Genomic DNA, 16,405 nt, shown 5'->3' with positions numbered 1-16,405 from the left:
GGTGATAGCTGGGAGGGCGAGAGTGGCAGCAGATCTAGATGAAGGAGAAACACGTGTATTTAGGGAGACGGTCGGCAGTGAAGAGGTACGCTAAAGAAAGGTTTCGACGCTATGCACGCTTTAGGCGCGTTTAGGAAACGATTGGAGGGGATAATGAGCCTTTGGGTAGAGGGATGCTGCAAGCAAAATGCTCTTTAGAATATTTCTCAATAACAGTCATATATATATATATATATATATATATTATATATTGTATATATATATTATATATATATATATATATATATATATATATATATATATATTACAATATATATATATATATATATATATATACATTATCGAAGTCCGGATATATATTATATGATATATTAGATATCTAATATGTGTGTGGATGCTGATATTTTGGCATATTTTGACATAACCCTTTCTTTTATGCATGCTTTGACCTGAGGCAACGACTGCTGATTCCTCATTAATAAGCCTCTTGATCTCTAAATCTCGCACATTCACCTCCTATGCCAGCTCACGGCGATATCTCCGACGTCTCTGCCTTGTATTTTTGTGACGGGTGATGGAAGTTGCGCGCATGCGCGTCAGTATTTGTGGGGTTTCCAGAAGCCGTGGCGTCGGTCGCAGCCGGGCAGGAGGGTGGACAGTGTGGAAGCTGCCAAATCACCAGGCTCTGGAGTAATGCTTTCTTAAAGCGATGGGTCCGTTCGTGAAAAATGTACCACCGACCTGGCGAATGCGGACTTCCTACAGAAACTGCAGACCGGGTCGAACAGCCCACGGCTGTTCAGGTGTGACGGACCTGCTATCAGCTGCTTTGTTCGGAATCGGAATTGCGGCTCATCTACTGTGCGTCTTGATCTTGCACCACTATTGCTAGGACTCAGAGCGTTAACAGCAGTTTTGTGAGCATTAGGTTTTGCTCCCCCCTTAGCATTACTTTTGTATCTATCGACTCTCGGCCTGTGGACGTCACTTTATCTATCAAAAACTCCGCGCTGTGACGTCACGTTATGGACTCCAGGCTGCGACATCACCTTATCTGTGGACTCCGGGCTGTGACGTCACTTTATCCGTCGGCTCCGCGCTGTGACGTCACTATCTGTCAACTCCGCGCCGTGACGTCACTTGCCAAAGATGTAATTGTCTTTCGCGCAGAGAGCAGTTAATTCTGCTATTCCATCAAGATACTGGTGGTTGGAAGTCCCATGAACTGATAAGGCCTGACTTTAATTTTCTCTTGACCTTTCGGAGCACCGTTCTTGCCCGAGAATTCCTCGGTGTTTCATCATTGGCAGCACCGGCCCTGCCATCAGCAAGCATCAGTTCTTTTCAGCGGCGTTGTGTAAAGTTGTACGGCCGTCTTTATGCTCTGATTTGCTGATAGGGAGAAGTCTGCTGACAGCCGGAAGGTGTATCGAAGAAGCGACCGGTTATTACCGGTTATTCGCACCAGGAATAACCGGTTGCATCACTAGCCTCGGAAAGCTGCCGTCTGCCTGATGGTCGTCGGATCAAGAAGGAAGGAGGGGGGGGGGGGGGGCTCGTAGGAATGTGAGGCACGTGTCTGGTGCACGAAAATGATGATCTGAAATGAAATCACTGAAATCCTTGAAATCCCTGCTCCTTGATCCCAGAGATGAGAAACCCAACCCTCATCCCTGACTCAGTTCTTACATGTGCGGTTCCCTGAAACGGTTCTTGCATGTGTAGGGCCCTGAAACAGCTCTTACATATGTGGGTCCCTAAAACAGTGCTTCCACGTGGTGTCTCTGCAGTTCTTACACGTTTGGGCCCCCGATGTGTAAGTCCCCGATGTAGATGTCCTTGGTGGGCATGCCGGATTTGATTTCAAGCGATCAGATCGCGGCGCTATTCTAGCTAACACCCCAGCAACAGTGGCGTCATTGTCATCAGTATTGTCGCATAATTCGATGTTAATACAGTCCGAATTTGGGCAAACTAGGCAGTTCATTTCATGCTCGTTGATAACCCTCTTATGCCGCTCGGCTCGAATTCGTACAGCGCGGGATTTGACGGGATTGTTAGCTGCCTGTCTAGTTGAGTCGCGTTCGTGACATGCGTGTGGGCTATCAGACGGCGTCGGCGCCATGGCGGCGCGCTGGGGGTTATCGCGCGTGGTGTCAGCGACGCTCGCATGCATAATTTCGGAAGTTCGTTGCGAGTATCGGTGATCAGCAGTTGGTCTCGCGCAGTGGTTGCAGCTGTGCAAATATGGACATGGCGCCGTGGGTGAGAGCCTTCGTTCGCGATTCCGAATTCTGGCGGTCAGTGTGCCTGCGGGTCGGGTTTTGGGCATTTTTGAAATTATTTGCATTGCTCCTCCGCCTGGCTATGGCTTGTGGCCAGCCCTTGTGGCGGTGCTGGTTTCTTGTAGAGCTGGCTACACAAAGGTCGAGTCTTTGGTGTGCTAGTCTTTGGTGATGCGCACAGCCACAGATAATAAAGGAGCGCGAGGAGAAGTAGGAAACCGAAAACAAATCTAACATAAAGTTAGCGCCAGTTTCGTTCACTCTGATCTAAACAGAAACAAAGTGTTACGTTTCTGCATTATCATGACCTTTACTCCTCAAACTTTTGGCCGATAAATTCGCGATGGCAGCGCTAGTACCGACTTCCAGCTTGCTATCAGGAGGCTAAATACGTACAAACTATTATAGGACTAATGCAGCAGGCCAGCACAGACTGACTTTTATCGAAATATGAGGTCCAGTCGTGACTCGTTGTACTGGCTGCTTAAGAAAAGACCGGCCATGAGGGATGGAACCTCATAGCTTCCATAGTTACAGCTTTTGTGAACCGTCTCTAACATTCCAACGTGTTCATGGGTGGATCAAGCTACACATCGCGATGAGTTCAAACTCCTGGAAGAGGGGAGAGGGCTGAGCGCTCTGAGAGGGAGAGGGAGGAAGGGAGAGCCCTCTGAACTTCACTAATACCAACCATCAGACCGGGTCAGCCGGGGCCACCAGCCTTCGGATTAATTCTGCACCCGCCTCGGAGACCGGTACGAGGTGTAGCGGCGCATACTGCTCCGGCATAGACATAGCACCGCCCCCGACATACTGCCCCGGCATATGTCTGTCGTCGGGTGCAGCGGCGAATCTCATGAACCCGGCATTGGGGTCAGGGCTTGACCTGGGCAGAAGAGTGCTTTCGTGCTTTCCATGTAAACCTAGCCTAGGTAGTTGGTGATTTCCATGTAAATCTAGCCTTATTGGTTTGTGCGCTCCGTGTAAACCTAGCCTAGTTTGGTGATGCTCTCCATGTAAAGCTAGACTTGTTGACTTGTGCCCTCCGTGTAAACCTGGTCTAGTTAGTTCGGGCTTTTCAAGTAAACCTAACCTTTTTGGTCTGTGCTCTCCATGCAAACCCAGCCTTGTTGGTCGGTGTTCTCCGTGTAAACCTGGCCTAGTTGGTTTGTGCTATCCGTGTATACCTAGCCTAGTTGGTCTGTGCTCTCCGCGTAAACCTATTCTGGTTTGTTGAAACTGTTGATCGCTTTGATTTTTACGCAAGACCCCCATTTGTCACCGTACATTCGTCTATAGATGTGAAGTTGAATCTGTGCTGCAGAACTCTAAGCTGAAGGCTGCCATTTTTGGCAGAATATAGCCGAACGAATGGCTCAGGACGTGGAAGGCCAACCAACTTCGAAAAGGATCCCCTTCATGCATCACCATGGCGTTAATGCTAAGAATTGGCAACACGTGGGGTGAAAAGGCTTCTTTCCCGCCGTTTTCACTCCTATTTAGCGAGAGGCAACAGTTATTTTGTTTATAATTCGCGCGAAAACAGGATTCTGTTCATCCCGTTCATTCCATACCAAGCGTTCATGGTCGCTCAGTACCTTAATTATAACACGAGTATGACTTTGATGCTGCATGACTGGAAAAAGTTCTGCGATAGAACTGGTTCATGATATTAAAAGGCATTTGCTGGAAAGTGGTACATGGTCCGATGAACGAACAAGCTTTATGGTCTAAATAACATAAGAGAAGAATACATTGCTACAAAATTCCGTTTTTCTGCAATAAGAAGAGCGGCCCTCTCGGTCGGTTTTACAGAAATAGACCCATGCCCAGCCCATTAAATTTGTTGCTGGTTCGGAAGATGTCGAAGCTGGGTCATTATTGGTTAGGGCATCTTCTTGCTATCCATGTCAGCTATCTTGAGCGTTCCGAGGAGATAAGACTGCCGTAACACTGTCACAACTTGAGCATTTCGAGGAGAGAAGACTGCCGTAACACTGTCACCATTGGAGCATTCCGGGAAGAGAAGACTGCCGTAACGCTGTCCCCATTGGAGCATTCCGGGAAGAGAAGACTGCCGTAACACTGTCACCATTGGAGCGTCTCGAGCAGAAAAGACTGCCGTAACACTGTCGCCATTGCTCTGCTGACTTCACCAGAAGCGGTGCGTCGGCATGTCCGTGCGCAGGTCTGCGGCAGGCGGTGTGGCCACGGGTTCGTGCATTTTCAGCGTCTGAATAATGCATTAGTGTCTGAAAAGCGTGGCTATTACGAGGTAAATATGGCGATCTGACCCGCAATGGCATGAATTCGAAGTACGGAGAATGTAGTACATGATGTAATGCCAATGTCTTCGCTGTGGCCAACGTTGACGTAACGTTGTACGTTGAATCGCAAACGAATCGTTGCAATATGCTTATCGCTAGTTTTATGTGTTCGCGCATTCCCGAACATGCCAGATTTATGAACTGTCCTCAACAAATTCTTCTACCTGTCGGTCACGTTTTTTGTGTCTTCAGATTAGCTTTTTTGGTTTTACAGACGTCCGGCCCGCATGTGATGAGTCTGATTCTCTTGCGAAACAGCATAACACATGAATGCAAAGTAAAGTTCGGTACTCAGGCAACTTTGCAGGTGCACATCGGTATGTTGATCGCATTTCTGGGCGGTCTGCTCACCAGCCGATCTTGGTTTTATATTCAAGCTTACTAACATTCCTTCCCAATAATTGTGTTATCGGCACCGCAATTGCATACCGTCTGTTAGGTTCGCCTCCTCGCGGCGGACAACATCTTCATCTTTATTTCGCTGCGGGTCTTCCCCCCTCCCTCCCCCGAATGAGCCCGTTGCCAGCTCGTAATTTCCAGCTGGATGTGCCTCCTCTTCTCCCTTAACCCACCTGCTGGTGCCCTCGCCTCCCCAGTGATCCTCCTGTCACCGCCTCTGCCTCTCCGAGTGATCCTCCTGACGCAGCCCCTGCTTCCTCAGATGACTCCTGTCGCCATCCCTGCCCCCCCCCCCCGCGCGAGTGACCCTTCTGCCGCCGCCTCTGCATCCCGGATGACCCCCTGTTGCCGCCCCTGCCTCCTGAATGACCTCATGGAGCTGCCCCTGCCTCCCCGGATGACCCCGCTGCCGCCGCCGCCCCTGCCTCCACGGATGACCTGTCACCGCCCCTGCCTCCCCGGATGACCACCTTTCGCCGCCTCTGCCTCTTCGGATGACCATCCTGTTGCCATTCCTGCCCTCCCCTCCCGGGTGACCCCCTGTAGCCGCCCCTGTCCCCCTCCCGGTAGCTCCCTGCCGCCGCCCCTGACCGTGCCCCTGCCTCCCCGGATGACACCCCCCCCCCCCCCCTGCCGCCGCCCCAGCCCCCTCCCGGTGACCCCCTGCCACCGCCCGTGTCCGCGCCCCTGCTAGTTGACCCCCCTGCCGCCGCCCCTGCCCGCGCCCCTGCCGAGAGCGGGACCGGTTCCGCCCACGTCCTCGCGTTCCACCGCTGGCCCGCATTGCGCCCCAGCCGGCCCGGCACTCCGCCACCGGCGCGCGGCCGGCCCCAGGAGCACCAGGCTGCGGCTTGCAGCCGGCGCCGGCTTCCGGGCGTGGGAAGGTGGCGTGGGCGCCGGCACCGGCGGTGCGAGACGGGGCGGGGCGGGGCACCGCCGCTAGACGCGATGGCGCCGGTGCGCGGCGCCCGGGGGCGCACGGAGACATCACGGAAAAAAGTACGAAAGGATGGGAACGTACGAACCAAACACCAAGCAAGGCTAGGAGACCGACTTAGTGTGGTAGCTGTAACACGCCTGCCACGGGTTCGTCCTAGGCTCGAGCTTCCGTTCGTGTTCATGCCGCAGTCAACAACCTCACTTTCCCCTGCTCTCTGTCCCGGGGCTTCAGGTTTCCTCGCTATGGACTCCGACTGAGTCCGACTCCGATGACTCCGATATGACTCCAAGCTAGCAACGGGACATTTGGCATCGGTGCTGGTGGCTGTGCCGTATGCAGAGGTTCCGTTGCGGTCTCCGTGCCGCTGATAGCGGGTCATGGACGTCACGTGGGTCATGCATGGGACAGTGGGTTAAGGGTCACGGGTCTGGGGTCATGGATCATGGATCACGAGTCAGGAACCTCTGCGTCCAAAACTCTGCGTTGTGTGCATGAATCTAATGGATCTGACACCTTTGTACGGATCCGTTGCAACGTCCGTATTCAGGAACCCCGCTGCCAGTGGATTCCGGACCCTCTGTCAGGGGATCCTGGACCCGCTGTCGGTGGACACGAGCTCTCTGTCAGTGGATCCTGGACCCACTCTGAAGGACCCCGGGCACGCTGCCAGTGGATCTCGGACCCGCTGTCAGTTGATCTCGAACCCGCCGTCAGTGGAGTCTGGACCCACTGTCAGTAGATCCCGGATCCGCTGCCTGCGGCATCTGTTCACAATGCCCAGCGTAGAAGGCGGCACGAACTAGCTGATATCCGCAAACAAGCCAGGCGCCTTGCGCAAGGCTTCCAACTACAGCGTGAGGATGCCCGTGATTCCTTGCGCAACTGTGCTAATCCTGACGTGATGCTCCCTTGAATTGCCAAACGTTCACGTATCCAGGTGGTCAACAAGCTGAGTATGGCACACTCGATTCCTCCGCATTGCATTTGGGTTTCGTCCTTCAGCGTGGAGTGTTGGGCACTGGAAGCTATGCTGTTTCGTCAGGCGACATGACGAACCTTCACATTATTTGCTTCTTTCAGTTGCGTTTTTTCCTCAAACTTGTCTGTGATGAAAACATCAGCCTTCTAGTCCTGTTTCGAGTGAGCTTTGTTGTGCCATGGGGCGTAAGCAGAGCATGATTTTTTCCTGCGTGTTCCTCCAGTTAAAATATGGATGATTTTAAGTCCAAGAACATCATGTTTACCATGGAACACAACGGCATGACACGCTTTGGATGATCTAAACATTCTGCTTAATTTACTATTGCATAGAAGTGGAACGGAAATATATGAACACTGCAGGCTCGCACACAGCTAACAAAAAAGAAAATGTTTGCAATGTTTTTTTGCTGACTGACTGACTTGAACCGACTGGACTTCATGTATTCCACAAATCTTAAGTTTTCAGTAAAAAAAACGCACCTCGCGTTGTAATAGGACAGCCGCGCGGTTACGTCACCGGTGACGTCAGACGCTTAGCACTCGGCACTCCATTCACAAGCGATGATGACAAAACATGTGTCGAGTCCAGACATTGTTTCATTTGATTCAATGTGCCCGACTGGCTTGTAAAAAACACTTGCGGTGTGTCATGCGTTAGTTTTCCGCCAGGATATTGGTGACGTTTTCCCGTCCAACCCCACAGAACGTCCGCACCGGTGGATACGGACAAATTGCTCCGCTGTATTCAGCTTACTGGCTTCTGAAAACCGCTTGCGGTGTGTGATGCGCTTGTCGCTAGCTGTCAGGATATTGGCGACGTTTTCCCGCCCGTATCGACGGACGTCCGTACAGCTAGGTGTGAGTGAGCATCGTTTTTGCCGACGTAGAACGACACCTGCTGAAACCGGTTCGTGCTGGACGCCGGCTTCTTCCTTATGAGACATGCATCTGAGCCGCAGCATGCCGCCAAGGCTGGCCGTATGCATATGTTCAGCCTTCGCTGCCCAGACATGACCTATTACGGTGATGGTAGGTTTTCAGGAAGTGTGCGCTTGACATGCATCAGCAATCGTTTGGAGTCCCGAGAATGGGGCGGGACGTTGTCGAGCAACCATCTTAAGTGAGTCTTCGTATAGTTTCGGGGGACCGTATCCCTATATGTAGTTCGAAACACTCTTGTGTCCGGTCTCCAGTTAGTGGCGCTCGAAGCAGCATTCATTGGCTTTGTGTATTCCAAAAAACTGGACGGTGAAAATGGCCAACTTATCGCGCTACTACAGCTGGTAATGGAAAATCGTCGCGGTCCAGTTCTGCAGACTGCTGACTTTCATGGAGTTACCTCCCGATGAATAACGCATGGGCTGGGCTTGGTTCACAAGTCATGCGCCGCTGACTTGACCGGAGAATTTCTGAGCAGGTTTTTCCGTGCTGGAAGGGTTAGAACCCATCGGATAAAGATGTTTTGGATCACGACTGGCTTCGTCCGCGAGAAGCGGACCCAAGCCGGGCAGTCTGGCTCGTGCAAAGTTAGGCAAACGGGCATTATTTTCGCTTGGCTTGCGCCACCCAGCTGCTGATCCGCCACGGAAGCCGTGATTGGTCAGATTGTATCCGACCAATCCCAAGCCTGTGTCTTCGTGTCGGTGACTGGCTGGCTGTCATCTGTGTTGATGGAAGGAAACGAATGTTCTTGGCTTTCTCAAGATGGAATCAAGCGTCAGGAAGCTTGTCGTGCTACGTCAGCATCTCAGGGTCATTTCCTGATATCGTGTCACGATCAAGATAAGATCGGACGAAGACGAGAAAAATATGAAGAGATGGCGTTCAGATACGCAATGCTCGCTTTACCATTTCGACGATACTGCCCTTACCGAAATTGTTATATTTGCCTTGTAGCATGTAAGACCATCACAGAGATGTGTGACGTGTGACCGCGCTGTGGCCTGCAGCATGAATATCCGATGCGCACTTCTGTTTGCAGTTGCGGGGTGGGAATTCACCGAAAGTTCATGAACAGTTGCCGTTTTTGCAACAGATCCTGTTTTCTTGATAATTCGCTTTCATTATTACACCCACACATTTCCGGAATATGGAATGACGTCACACTAAAAATCCTCAACTAGGTTCGCCGCAAAAAGGGTCAGGTATGTGACGAAAGATGACGCATCAGACGCATGTCGTCTGTTCCTTGAGTAGTCAAAAGTCCTCGCAGCTCTTGTTTGACTTTTGTGCGCAAAACTTAAATTAAAAGGCTTCACTGGGCTTGTATTCTTGCTCGTCACATTCCAAACTTGTCACAACACTTCATATGCGTTCCAATAACAAGCTTCCAAATTTCGTATGAGAGCACAAGAACGGAGTGCCGAGGCAGATCCTCTACCTCAACCCCATAAAAGCATTGTACGCCAGGGCGCAGGCCGACCTGTTAATGTGTCTATGTATCTATAAACACATATGTATATATACATATATGTATTTATGTATATCTTAGATCACAATTTATATTAATTGACAAATCAATCAACGTTAATGTACATACACACACACACACACACACACACACACACACACACACACACACACACACACACACACACACACACACACACACACACACACACACACGCACGCACGCACGCACGCACGCACGCACGCACGCACGCACGCACGCACGCACGCACGCACGCACGCACGCACGCACGCACGCACGCACGCACACACACACACACACACACACACACACACATATATATATATATATATATATATATATATATATATATATAAAGTTATGTGTAAAAATGCATATAGGCAGCCATTAATGTTAATACGTATCTCTTAATGTATCTATGCATCTGATAGTGTACCCGGCTTCTTATTGAAGCCAGGCAGCCAGAAATGTTGCCTCAGGGGCCCGGCTCAGTCAAGCTAATCACTTTGTTGACAGGCTTATGTGTTGATTGCATCCACCACCGGCCGGTTTGGGGCTCTTGAAGGATTTATGAGTGATCTCAGCAAGCCGAGAATACAAAGGCATTCAGCCGACCGCGTGGTGTAGCGAGTGCACTGCCTTCAAATCCCGCCTGGATTTCAACATTGATATGTGCAGGTGTACACGCTGCACCAGGCATTGACCAGACATCAGACATCGCTAGTGCACCAGACACCGGTCTCCGTTCAGACACCGATCTCTCTTGCAAAACACCATCCTGTACCGAGAGGGATTGGGGTGAACGATTGTCCAACCGTAAAGGCCGGCTCACCTCGTGTCATGTACATCCAAAACATTTTGGTTCCAGACAAAATTTTGATAGCGGTCAGAGAAACCAAATAACACACAATTCATTGATTTTGTTCGCCGAAGTGGCAGCGCCTAGTAAGCATTACTGCAGCGCCAGGCCAGCGTCACTGCACTGCCAGGCCAGCAGCACTGCAGCGCCAGGCAAGCGTCACTGCACCGCCAGGCCAGCAGCACTGCACTGCCAGGCCTACTCCACTGCCGGCAGACAGTCAAGTCGTGCGACCTGCAGGGAGCGTGAGGGCTTACGTCAGCGAACAGACCTGCCGATATGTGGGCTTACATCAGCGAACAGATTTGCTGATATGTGGGCTTACATCAGCAAGCCAACCCGCTGATATGGAAATCTTAAGGATGAGCGCTGGAATTATAATATTTCGATGTATCGTCAAGGTCCATTTGATACTCGTCTAGATGTGCAATAACATCGTCGATCAGCAAATGTCAAAGGCATATACCTAGCTAGCGTTACTTTAGCTCTAGTATCAATCACATCGTGGCTTTTTCGCCCGTTCCGAGCCGAACAAGACGGGCTACCGTTACAAGGTGCATAGCATGAAGTGCGCAAAAGAACGGGGGGGGGGGGGGAGGGGGAGGAGGGGCAGTGATAGATGCACTCCGCACTACGCTGAATTAGCGCCATAACAATGCACGTAAAGCATGTACCGTATTCGGATGCGACATGGAGTTGATGAAGAGCAGCCCTCCCGTCCTCCCCGCCACTCCTCCCGACTTTTTTTTGAGGACCCTTCGCCCGAGCCGGCTGTACAGCATTTAGCGAAACGATGGGACATTTGTGAGCTTTAATGTGAGAAGCATAGGTGAAAGTCAGCTAAAAATCCAAAGAATCTGTTTCTGGGAAGTTAACACGCACAGCGAACCCGAGACCAACACTGTCGGCTATCAACAGCATGCACCGTGTGCACGCCAGTTGCTTCCCCATTTCACGCCAGACGTGCTGAACAAAATTGCAGCGCTTGCACGAGTCGGTGACCTATAGTACTCTGCGGCAGGTATGTTGGCAAAACTAGAGCACCCCGTTGCATGAAATTGGTCAGACCTCACGAAGATAGATGTCGGAGGGCTTTTGCATGATGTTGACAATGATAATCAAGGGAAGGGCGTCGATTCCAATGTGCATCGACGTAAACTCGTAGGCATACACGAGGCTTAGGACGCCGCAACCTTGATGCACACACTGATGCACGTTAAGCTGAAACTCTAGTGCCCACACCGCATGGCCTGGTGTCTGTCCGGGCCTTCTCTGGCACTTTCCACTGTGCCGCGATCGTGCACCGTACCTCCAGCTCGTGTGAGGTCACTGCAGCGGCCTCGGAGCTTGACGTGCGCCTTCGCCCGTAAAACATGACCCGTGCCGGCCGGGCCCCCGCATCGCTTCCGGCTTACCCATGCGGGGGAGTGGCTTCCCACTTTTCTCCAGTGACGTAAGCTTCCGCATTACTCCGCGGCGAGTGGCCCTTTCCGTTGGATTGGTCAAGCCAGCCTTGGATCTTGTTTAGCTCGTATTGTGCGCGCACTAATACCGCAGTGGTGCTGCCCTGGCGCTGCAGTGGTGCTGGTCTGGCGCTGCAGTGGTGCTTCCCTGGCACTGCAGTGGTGCTGCCCTGGCGCTGCAGTGGTGCTGGCCTGGCACTGCAGCGGTGCTGACCTGGCACTGCATTGGTGCTGGTCTGGCGCTGCATTGGTGCTGTCCTGGCACTGCAGTGGTGCTACCCTGGCGCTGCAATGGTGCTGGCCTGACGCTGCATTGGTGCTGTCCTGGCGCTGCAGTGGTGCTACCCCGGCGCTGCAATGGTGCTGGCCTGGCGCTGCAGTGGTGTTGGCCTGGCGCTGCATTGGTGCTAACCTGACGCTGCAGCGGTGCTGGCCTGGCGCTGCATTGGTGCTGACTTGACACTACAGTGGTGCTGGCCTGGCACTGCAGCTCGTCATCAGCAGGTTTCTCTTGGCATGATAAGAAGGCAATGGAAAGGAGGTAATGATACTGATAATAGCTAACAATAGCAGCAACAGCTGGAAAGCGTGGCGAGGAGCAAGCGCACGTTTGGACGGTGCAACGGTTTTTGAATGCAGCTATTGAAACCAACCCGGGGCGTATCTGGACTCTAGACAATGTCCTTTCCTAACAAACACGACCATCGCGAGTACACGTCGCGATGAACCCGCGAGAATATTTCCTTGATCCTCACTGCGATGTATGGCTCATTCAGGACCACAATGGAACTGGAGTTAATCGCGTCTTCTGTTGCGTCAATGCATGGCTGTAGCCATCTCCCTGAAAGGGGTGGAGTCGGGGATTAATCATCGTTGGGGTGGCCAAACTGGAAACTGGGAAACAACCTGACTTAAACACCATTTTTGAGTACAAAGACATAGAGATATGCATTCTGCGGGCGAAAGAGGCGTTTGAATCTCATTTAGGGAACGGTAAGGAAACGTGTCCCCTTCCCGTAGTCGTTCAACTCATGCGACGAGGGCCGTGGCGGTGCTGTTGATGCTGCTCCACCCCGTGCAGGAGCGCCAAGCGGGCCGATGCGCCCAGCCGCCAAAGGTCACGACCTTTGCTTGATCCCCGCGCCCGATGGCGACCTCTTAACCTTAGCGGTGACCACGGGGCCTTTGTCATGCGGCGCGCGGACACACGTGACTGGCTGCAGCAAGATGTCACGTGATGAGCATCGCACACTAAATCATTGGCGGCTTGTCCGGACACGCGGGCTGACGGGCCTACGCGTCCAGCTGGCGGACGGCCGACTGCTAACACATGATCAGACATCCAGCTGGTGACTTGAGCACACAGGCTGATCAGGGTATGGCCGCGCGTGGTAATCCTTTCCAGGAGAGGCAGCTTTGATGTATGACTGTTTCCGTGCCGCCGCAAACCGTGCATCGGTAGACATCGGTAGACGTCTGTAGACATCGGTAGACATCGGCGGGAATCGGTAGGAATCGGTAGACATCGGTGGACTTCGGTAGACATCGGCAAACATTAGTAGACATCGGTAGGCACCGGTAGACATCGGCAAACAGTACGGTCTTCCGCTTTCATGACTTCCCCGGCGGGAAATAGGCATGCGCTTGTATCAATGCATCCTCATCGGCGTGCATGCCGCAGCCCGCGCTGTTTAGGCCGGAGCCCATTGCGCTCCCGTGATTATTTTGTTGGAATCGAAAAGCTATCGGAGCCGCCCGCCTGCAGTTTGTCAATCTTCGCCGCTCCACCGGCGGTTCCACGATGCAGGCTGCAGCTCACAGAAGAATGCTTGTTAGTTTACGTTTGATTTTAGACTTGGACTGCTGGAATGCCCTGGGGGACCTATGTGACGCATACATGCGATGGTTATCATGTATTGTGCGCTTCCTCGCGGAACGTTTATTATGCTAGGTCATCAGGGGTCGAATGCAATGTCATTTACTACAATATCTTTAGCGGCTGGAGCAAATATTACACGATATCACGTAAGAATGCAATGCTAATCCATCCTTGTTTGGCTAATGCGATGTAATCCATGGTCGCCTTGTGGGGTCGGTTCGAAGGACGTTCCGTTGTTGACGTAGTTACAGCATGCTTCGGGGCGGAGACAGTTTGCCTTCGAGCCGGGCTGTGACGGAGGCTGACTGGGGCACCGCCTCGTCTCCTCCTGATTGCTTAATCTTCTCCCTGTTTCCCCTTTTTCCCGACATGCTTGTCGTACCAAAAGCCCTGGGGCCAATGGGGGGGGGGGGGGGGAGGGGCTTCGGAAAACAAGTCAAACCTTTGTGGAGCGCGCCTCGACTGACCAGGCCCGGCCGTCGGCTGTCTACTGATGCTGGAGATGGCTGATGTGATCCAGCTACTGCTCGACTGACCAGGCCCGGCCGTCGGCTGTCTGCTGATGCCGGAGACGTCTGATGTGATCCAGCCACGGCTCGACTGACCACGGCCGGGTCCAGTGGGCGCTCCGTTATGACGCCGCACGCGTCCAACACAAACAGTTCCGGGTTGCGACGTTGGCAGAAGAGCATCGGCCGGACCCCGGGCCCCCCCCCCCCCCCCGGGCATCACTCTCGGACCAGCGTCGCTGCAAGCGTGATCCCCGATCGAGGCAGCGCGAGGTTCTCAAATCTACGGGTGTCAGGCATCAGGGCAGGGTGTCGGATGTTAGGGCAGTCGGGGCAAATGTTAGGGCAGGGACGAATTCAAAGAGGAAAGAACACCGGGGCACGTGCCTCCCTCAACAAATATTTACACGTGTTCCGTGAGTGGGTGTCGCGCGTGAATGAATGTGGCGGGTTTAACAGCTCATGGTCTTACGGATGGGACGGGACGAAACAATTTTTTGCACCACCTGAAGCAAGTGAACTTGGTCGTACTACGTCTCGTTTGCACAGAGTATTGACTCGTCGTGACGGTAGCGAAAGGGATGGAGCGCATTATGGGGCTGTAACTTTTTTGGAACTACTTGAATAGAGTTAGAACGCGATGGTTTACGTGAAGCGTTGTCATCCCGCCATTGAAAAAGAACAGTGAAGTTTTGGCTAGCCAGAGAACCAGACCAGTAAGATTCTTTTCAAAACGTGCAGAAGAGATTATCAGAGGTGTAGTTTTCATCAGTCAGTCTCAGTCATAACACCAATTTGGAACGTGACTTGTGCGCACGGCCTCTTCGGCTGCTCCTACAACTCGGCACTAGCGACTGCGTGGTTAGTTGCTGTATTTTTTTTCATTTTTACAAAACATAACGTAATGCAACACCGTGCACAGGCGATGGAAAACCAATCCAACTCTGCACAACTGTGGACAACTGTTTCTCGGTAGCGACATGGCAGGCTAGGCCTGCAAATTTCAAAGGCCAATCCACCGCATTCTACATGGCGACATTTGCAAGTCGGCCCCGTATCAGGTACCCAGCCCGGCGGCCGGACCGGGCCGGTGAGTCATGCAGGAACCCAGCCTCTTCCGGCGATGGTATCTGAAAAGCAACACTGCCTCCGAGTCCTCAGAGTCCTCGGAAGCCTCGTCAGACGCGACCCGTTCGGTGGCTGCTGTTTATCAGCGAGCGGTGTGGCAGGTAGCGGCGTATGCTTCTCGCTTGGCTGCATTGGCCGCCAGCATACACTGGCAGCTGTCGTCGTCAGCACACGCTGGCAGCTGTCGTCGTCCGCACACGCTGGCAGCTGTCGTCGTCAGCACACAATGGCAGCTGTCGTCGTTAACACAGAAAGCTATCGTCAACACGCACTGGCTCACCGTCAGCACACAGTGGCAGTTATAGTTGTCAGCACGCTTTGGCAGTTGCAATCGTCAGCACGCACTGGCAGTCGTAGTCGTCAGCACACACAGCCATCGTCAGCACACTAGCAGCTGTTGTCAGCGCAGACCGGCACCTGTCGTCATCAGCACAGACTGGCAGCTGCACCCGCCGTAGGGCTAGGACAGCCCGAGCAGCGGCCGCTGACCGTCAGACGCCAGTTGTTGACAGTTGACAAATCGTGTCGAGCGCCGAACCACCGATCATAACCGCACCCGCGCCTTACGGATCCGGTAAAAACCGTGGTCCGGTCACGTGATCCCCTGGCCGCTGTGGCGGCGTCCCAGAAGCCCGCGGTCACGTGCGGCCGAAGGCGCGGCGTGGCGGAGTCTGGGTGTGGGTGGGAGCTGATAGCGAACGATGACGTCACTGGTTCAATTTTGTGCACTGTTAGACAGGTGTGTCCGAAGCCCTCAGAATTAAAACGTTTGAATCTTGTTACTTGCCGGGAGTAAAGTGTTTGAATCTTGTAACCCGCCGGGAATCATCCAAGTAACAAGATTCAGACGCAGCAGACGGGTTTTTATGTTTAAAGCGTGGAACTTCGTAAGAATTTGAAAGCAAATCAGGTGAAGTGTTGTAGCAAGCAAAACATTGTTTTTAATGTCGTCAACCGTATCATCATGATCCGTCTGTCAAGTGTGGTCGGTGGGTATGTATATCCGGCCCGGTACAGAAAAAACAAGGTTTTTACAAGCAAACGCGCAGTGATGTAAAACATTGCATAACACGTCAGTCAGCGCTAATTCGATTAGCATAATCTTTGCATGTGAGAACGTGGCCAGTGACGTCACTGGCTGATTCGATCGGAGCAATGTTGGCAGTTCATAATGGACAGCGCTTTGTGTTTGACAAATGGCCAT

Source organism: Pollicipes pollicipes, unplaced genomic scaffold (genome assembly GCF_011947565.3).
Source record: "Pollicipes pollicipes isolate AB1234 unplaced genomic scaffold, Ppol_2.1 Scaffold_1600;HRSCAF=1878_pilon_pilon_pilon, whole genome shotgun sequence".
Lineage (NCBI taxonomy): Eukaryota > Metazoa > Arthropoda > Thecostraca > Pollicipedomorpha > Pollicipedidae > Pollicipes > Pollicipes pollicipes.
Note: the sequence above shows the minus strand (reverse complement) of the source record.